The 7,548-nt window shown below is 45.0% G+C and overlaps 1 protein-coding gene across 1 annotated transcript in view; it reads left to right on the top strand.

The window, feature by feature from the left end:
* The first annotated feature begins 7,200 nt into the window (after positions 1-7,200).
* The window catches only part of Mcm10 (minichromosome maintenance 10 replication initiation factor), a 23,367-nt gene continuing 23,019 nt past the window's right edge, over positions 7,201-7,548 (top strand). The window contains exon 1 of the mRNA XM_021156441.2: positions 7,201-7,283. The gene's annotated coding sequence lies outside the window, so the exon portion shown is untranslated. The remainder of the gene's footprint in view (positions 7,284-7,548) is intronic.

Below are 7,548 nucleotides of genomic sequence, written 5' to 3'. Positions count from 1 at the left end.
GAACAGCTATTTTCTTTGCAGATGAAGTAGCAGCTTACAGACGTCTGAGACACTGAGAGCCAAACAGTGGGTAGCAGGACAGGAGGGAAGGTGTGGGAAGAGTGAGATGCTGGTCGACGGTACAGAGTCTCAGGAGGGATAATCTGTAGTGATCCACTGTACAGAATAGTGACTGTCATCATTTGTATATTAAGGCCATATCACCAGTTTAGTAAACACCTTGCAAACCCTCTGTGTGTTATCTGATTTATTTAATCTGCCATCTGCTCTAAGGCCTTGTTGCATGTTACAAGTCATAGGAGTTTTGTACGTGTTATTTTCTTTCTTTCTATACAGGGTTGCACTGTATAGCCCTGGCTGTCCTGGAACTCATTTTGTGGACCAGGCTGGCTTCAAACTCGCAGATATCCACCTGCCTCTCTCCTGGGTGCTGGAACTAAAGGCATGTGCCTGGCTTATTTATTCGTGTTACTTTCCTGCCTTTCGTCACTCACATTTTAATAGCATGGTTATCTGCATGTGTTAATCAGATTTTTGCTGCTGTGACAAAATATCTGACCAAAAATGGAAAAGGAAGAAAAGTTTCTTCTGGCTCAGGGTGTCAAAGGCTTTGGTCCTTCCCATTGGGAAGGCTGTGGTAGAACTGGGCAGCTTACACCATGAGAGGCCAGTGGTCAGTCAGAAGAGCCACATGTAACTTCCACATAATTACACACACAAGATGCCCACTAAGGGAAGATTTACCTAGAAAAACACTGCAGCCATCTGGCTGACTGCTCACAGTGACTCTCATGAGCAGAACATAAAAACACTGGCTGGCTTATGTGGAAGGGTGCTAATTAGATTCTTCTTTGTGACTTCCTGTCGGTCCAGAAGATGCTCTCGCTAGGAGGGGTACATTTTCTTTCTCCAGAAATAAGGAGTGTGTCAAAAATATTTGTGATATATGTGACAATAAAGAAGACAGAAGTACAAGTGTTGGAGGAGATGCCTGATCCCACTGGGCTCCCCACCTGCCAAGTAGTACTGCCCATGTTTAATGTCAACCCTTCCCTCTCCAGAAACTAAGGAGAGAGGTACTAATTTCCAGGGCGCTTTGCTACACCAGTCACACTGACAATCAAAGTTAGCGATTATCATTCCTCTTGGAGCAAAGCCCTCAGGTGGCCAGGCTTGCAGGGCAAGCACATTAGCAGCTTGGTCATCTCACCAGTCCCTTATGCTTATTAATATATGCTGCCTGTCCATTCAGCAGTCTGTCTGCCCTTCCTTTTCCTGATATAATAGCCATCTTAACAGAGAAAATAATATGTCATTTGGCTTTGTGTTTTCCCAGTGATCAGTTATCTTGAGCCTTCTGTATACCTCTTGGCCACTTACAAGTCGTTGGAGATGTGTCTGCTCCAGTTCTTTGACCGTTTTCAAGTTGTGTTACTTGGTTTATTGGGTTTTATTCTATTTATGGTGGCTAATATTTTGTACATTAACTACTTTGTGTACACACACACACACACACACACACACGCGCGCGCGCAGAGTTTGCTTTGCAAATATTTTCTTTCATTCTGTAGTTGGTCCTTTCAACATTCTGTAGATGGTTGTTTCTTTGGCCAGGCAGACTTCTTTTATTCTGATACAGTTGAATTCCTATTTTCATTTCTCTTCTTATGCTTTTAATAAATGACTAATAGTGAGTGACTGTTGAACACCCAGGTTAAATAGAACATCTGTATTCCCCAAACCAAGGCACAGGGAATATCACAAGAGGAAATCAGTAGATGGGAGGGGTGTGATGATATTCTGGCTGCTGCACAATCCGGCATAAGACAGGATTCTTATGAATATTCCCTCATGGATGGGGGAAGTGCTCCCAGTGTCCTCCCCTCAAACTATTGACAGTTAATGGGTTGCCAGAGGAATGGGGAGCCATTCTCCTTCGTGTAACACTGGTAAGCTGCCCACACATTACTGAGAAACTCCCCTCTGCTCGTGCCGGCACCCTCGTGAAACCCATGGATTTATTAAGGCATGGCTGTCAGAGGGTTAGTTGGAAAGGGAGGGAACAAGACAAAGTAATGGAGGATAATCTGATTAAAGACACATTCAGGCATGGAATTTTCAAAACATTCTATGCACATAAAAATTTCAAGATGTCAGTTCTAACTACTATGTAATTCCAGTTAAAATCCTGGCAAGCTACTTTGTGGAAATCAACAAAGTTTTAGGTGGGATGGTATTATAAAAGACCTGAGATGGCCAGTGCAGTATTGAATAATGAAGTCAAAGACTTTCCTAAGTTTCTGGTTGTTGCTATTGTTTTGTTAGTAAATTGAATTCATTATTTAGTGTGTGTGTGTATATGTAGATATACATACATATATATATGTATGTATATCTATACATATATGTGTGTGTATATATACATACACACATATATATGTATACACACACACACAAAATTGTGGGGAATTGCAGGCTGGTCTCCAGTCGAGCTGAGGTCTGAACCCTGATGGTCATAATTCACTCACATGCCATGGTAGACGTTCCCTCATGCTCCTGGAACTCTGGCCCCTGCCTAAGGTACCACCTCCCACAGCCCTCACAGAGAAGCACGGTCAATAGTCACATAAGCAATGGCCCAAGCTTCTGACCTTCAGGCTAAACTCCTCCCCAGTTACCTAGCAACAGTGAAGACCATAAAAATGGGTGCTCAGCCCGAACCTTACTCTCTTACTCCTTTGTCCTCTCACCTCTCTCACTTCTCTCTCCTCTTCCCTTCGTCTTTCCTCTCTTCTTCTCTCTCTCTCTCTCTCTCTCTCCCCCTCCCTCCCTCCCGTCTTTCTACCTTCTCTCTTTCCATAGAGTCTCTGCTCTGCTCCTTCAAGTTCCGCTGCACACTCTGGTTAGTGTTGGGAACTTCTTCCCTCTTCCCTCTCTCCCACAGCTCTGGTGGCTTTAGCAAAATAGCTGGGGGGGGGGGGTGTCCCCAGGCAGGGCTGCCCCTTGACCACCTCCCTGAAGAGTGGGGTATAGGAATGCCCACCCAGGGATGAGTGGATAGGGTAGATAGCAGCCCTTCCACGCCTGACTGACCAGAGAATAGGGAAACTGACAGGGTGTGGGCATCTTTCTCCTTCCGTTCTTCCCCAGGGCCCCCCCACTTTTTTATTTTGTTCCCAACATACAATGTGCATGTTTTTCAAATACACTCTATACACTGGAAAACTACAATCAAGACTAGAGTATTGGCAATGAAACAAAATGGAGTTGCATGCCCAAAAAGAAGCAAGCCCACACAGATGCAGCCAACTAATATTTGAGAATGAGAACAAGGCCACAGGAAGGGCAGGGGTTTCAGGATGAAGACAGCTTGTTTCCTTCCTGGCTGTTTTGATCATTGGTTCCTCCTCTTCCCAGTTTCTGGCCTTCTGTACCAGAGGTTCCTGAAAACTCACTCTGTAGACCAGGCTGGCCTTGAACCCACAGAGATCCCCACCCATCTTTTCCTCCCGAGTGCTGGGATTAAAGTGTATGTTGCCACCACGCCCAGCGTCAGAAGCTCTTCATTTGAGAAGCATCTGGACTAGTTTCCAGGAAGTATACAAACCACTGGAAAGCATACAGGCTCTTGATGTACGTGCTTTTCTAGAAAGGAAAAAAAACCCTGCTAAATTAGCACCAACCCCACCCCCCAAATTAAGAACCACTACATGGTGCAGTTGCTAATAGCGCCACTTGGGAGGCTGAGGTGGGAGACTACTAGGAGTTCAAAGCCAGTCAGAGCAACACAACAGATCTTAAAAACAAAAAGAGCAAAACCAACCCTGCAATAGTTTAAAGCTGATATGTGGGCCTCGGTGCTTCTAAAGAGAGTGCAGCCTTTCTTCAGAGCCTCAGATTGAAGAGAGCAAGCAGCTCCTAGTCCCTTCTTCATCATTCTCTTAGTGTTATGCTTTAGATATGAAGTGTCTGCCTCAAAAGCTTCCTGCATTGGAGGCCTGGCCCCCAGGAGAAGCAATGTTTAGGAGAGGACCTTTCAGACCATGTGCATTAATCCACTGTGACCTCCAGGTCTGAATAGACTACTGGGAGCCAGATGGTGTGACAATTTTGGAATTTTGGTTTCTTTAAAAAACACAAATAAGCCGGGCGTGGTAGTGCATGCCTTTAGTCCCAGCACTCGAGAGACAGAGGCAGGCGGATCTCTGAGTTCGAAGTCAGCCTGGTCTACAGAGTGTGTTCCAGGACAGCCAGGGCTACACAGAGAAACCTTGTCTCAAAAAACCAAAAAAAAAAAAAGAAAAAAAAACACACACACATAAAAATAGCCGGGTGGTGGTGGTGGTGCACGCCTTTAATCCCAGCAATTGGGAGGCAGAGGCAGGCAGATTTCTGAGTTCGAGGCTAGCCTGGTCTACAAAGTGAGTTCCAGGACAGCCAGGGCTATACAGAGAAACCCTGTCTTGGAAAAAAATAAAATAAACAAAAAAACACAAAAATAAAAATAAATAAAAATATCTTAAGAATATGTCTTGATTTGTGGAATATGGGGCTGCTTCAGCTGTGACAGCAGCTGACTATGGCTTGCCTCAGGCTGTGGTGGGGGTGTGATTTTGCCAGCTGTAGATGGTTTCTTTAATTTTGTGATGTTTGGAATTCTGGGGGTTTTTTGGAGGGTGTATAAATGCCAGAAACCTGGTGGGTTGTTGGTTGATGTTGGCCCCAGTTTGTTAATTAGCCACATGCAAAGAAGAAATTAAATATCCTGATGGCAAAGACCAAACTGGTCCTAAAAACTCGATGGCCGAGGAAGGCGGAAGTAGTCTAACAATGTCTCCCCATTTCTGAGCCCTGACTTTATTCAGGGATCTCTTTACTCTATCCTTTTTTTTCTTTTATTTAGTGTTGTGGAGTTGAAAGGGTGGAAGAAAGAAGAACTAACAAAGTAATGAAAGACCAGCTACAGTGTGGTGGTGGCATACACCTTTAATCTTAGCATTTGGGAGGCAGAAGCAGGTTGATCTCTTGAGTTCAAGGCCAGCCAGGTCTACAGAGAATATTCAAGGATAGCTGAGCCAAAACAAAAGGCTTCTGGGAGGTGGTAGCACTGTGTAGGCGGGGCCGATAGAAGCAAATCTGTCCTACCTAAGTCAGCTTGTGCATTTATAGTTTGTTGTTCTCAGGATTTCTAATTACTTCTTGTAACCCTTCCTGCCTGAAGTTGTCACAGAACCAAGAAGCCAAACATATACAGATGCCATTATGAAACCAAATGGACTCTATCATGTCCCTTAAATGTGGATTTCCCATGTTCCCTGCTAAAGTGGATCACCTCAAGTAACAACTAGTTGTACAAGTCAGAAAGGGATCAGCTTGCCTCTGTCTGACTTTCCTCTGCCCTCTTTCTCTCTCCTCAATATCCCACATGCATTGGATTATGAATTTATTTTCCCCCCAAATCACTTCCTCCTCTTTCCTCAAAATTGCCACCAAACCAATTAATACAAATTGCTTAGCTCTCCATATCCATCTGTGCTTGAACACTTAGATTGATACTGTTTCCTATTCCTGGAATCCCATGGGAAGCAGAGGATACCTGTAAAGTCACAGGGAAGAAAGGAACTAGGGAGGAACAACAAGAACTGGCCTATCAGCCAGGCAGAGGTGGCGCACACCTTTAATCCCAGCACTCGGGAGGCAGAGGCAGGCGGATTTCTGAGTTCGAGGCCAACCTGGTCTATGAGTGAGTTTCAGGACAGCCAGGGCTATACAGAGAAACCCTGTCTCAAAAAAACCAAAAAAAAAAAAAAAAAAAAAAAAAGGACTGGCCTATCTAATTATTGAAGTGTCTCTATCACTGTGAAATTTTCACACTAGAATTATTCCTACTCCTGGGCCAGGAGCACAGGCTTTGATAACGATGAGCTGGAGCTCTTGAAGGGAGCATTAATACCCACGGTACAAGAAGAAAACTCCATGTCCAGGCATCAAGATTCTTTGCTTTCTAGTCACACACTGCGTAAACACAGTGGAGAGATAGAGACACCAATGCTGTCTTATCTCAAATCAACTAGTGGATGAATTCAGTCCCTAAACAGTGTCGCTTGGAGGTGCGTGTGGTCACTGTAATCCCAGCACTCTGGAAGCTGAGGCAGGTTTCAAGAATCCTAGGCCAGGGGCAGTGGCACAGGGCTTGCTTAGAATCCATGAACCCTGTAATCCAATCATCAGCACAAAGGAAAAGGAAGAGGGGGAAGGAGGAGGAATCCCAGGACACTCTGGATCCTGCTACATACTGTTTTAAAGTAATCCAGGCAGGCACTCTAAACCCAGTACGTGGGAAGCAGAGTCTGTGGGTTCAAGGCTCACCTGATCTACATAGAAAGGTCAAGGCCAGAGCTTCTTGGAGAGACCCTGTCTTTTTTTTTTTTTTTTTGGTTTTTATCCAGACAGGGTTTCTCTGTATAGCCCTGGCTGTCCTGGAACTCACTCTGTAGACCAGGCTGGCCTCGAACTCAGAAATCCGACTCCCTCTGCCTCCCAAGTGCTGGGATTAAAGGCGTGCACCACCACGTCTGGTGAGAGACCCTGTCTTAAACATCAACAAAACTGTGCATGGAAGTCTTTGGAATTATGGAGGGTAAATATTCTGCATTTGGAAAATGGTTTTAGACCTATGTATAAATACTTGTAAATAAAAGTTTGAATTTTACTAAAGAATGATCTGATAAATTATTCTCAACTCTGACATAATCTAGTTCCCCAAATCTGCACTATTCTAGGGATATTGTTTTCTGCGTCCACAAATATCTAGGCTTCCCCTCGTTTACAGGTGTAGAAACAAAAATCTGAAAAATGGTAGTTCCTGTAGGTCAGAGTGAAAAGTAGAAACTTTCATCTCTCTCTCTTCAAATCCTAATATCTAAACTGGACATAGGAGCAGCAAAACTGGTTGGGACTTCAATAAGTTTACTTCCAGCAGGGAAACCAGTTGAGTGTTACTTACAGAGACGGGCTGGAGCTCTGCTAAGGGAATCTTAGTTATGGGAATCTGCAGCCTCACCAACCGGAAGTTCTTTGCCCATAACAAAGATGGCCAATCAGGTTGCTCTACTGAGAGGCGGTGCTTCCCCCAGCCAAGGATCTGTGTGGTCCAAGAGTTCCGGTGAAGCCAATCAGAGCGTCCTCCACAGATGAACGCGTCGACGTCAGAGGTGGGCGGCGGAGCCCAATTTAGTTTTTGGCGGGATCCTCTGTGGACCGGGAAGAGTACCGGGTCTTAGGTAAGCGTCACGGGGTTTGCGTGTGTCCGGAACTCTGGGCGTCCACGCAGGGATTGGGGTCTGAGGGAGAGGCGCGGGCTCTGAGGGGCAGAGGCGCCGAGATCCGGATCGAGCGGAGGAGGCGACCTTCGGTTGAGGCTGGAAGATAGAGGGCTCGAGTGCTTAAGGAGCCCGTTTTGCGTTGTTTTCTATCTTTCTTTCTTTCTTTCTTTCTTTCTTTCTTTCTTTCTTTCTTTCTTTCTTTCTTTCTTTCTTTCTTTCTTTT

The sequence above is a fragment of the Mus caroli genome, chromosome 2, assembly GCF_900094665.2.
Source record: "Mus caroli chromosome 2, CAROLI_EIJ_v1.1, whole genome shotgun sequence".
NCBI classification, from domain to species: Eukaryota; Metazoa; Chordata; class Mammalia; order Rodentia; family Muridae; genus Mus; species Mus caroli.
This window is presented reverse-complemented; position numbering and strand designations above follow the sequence as displayed.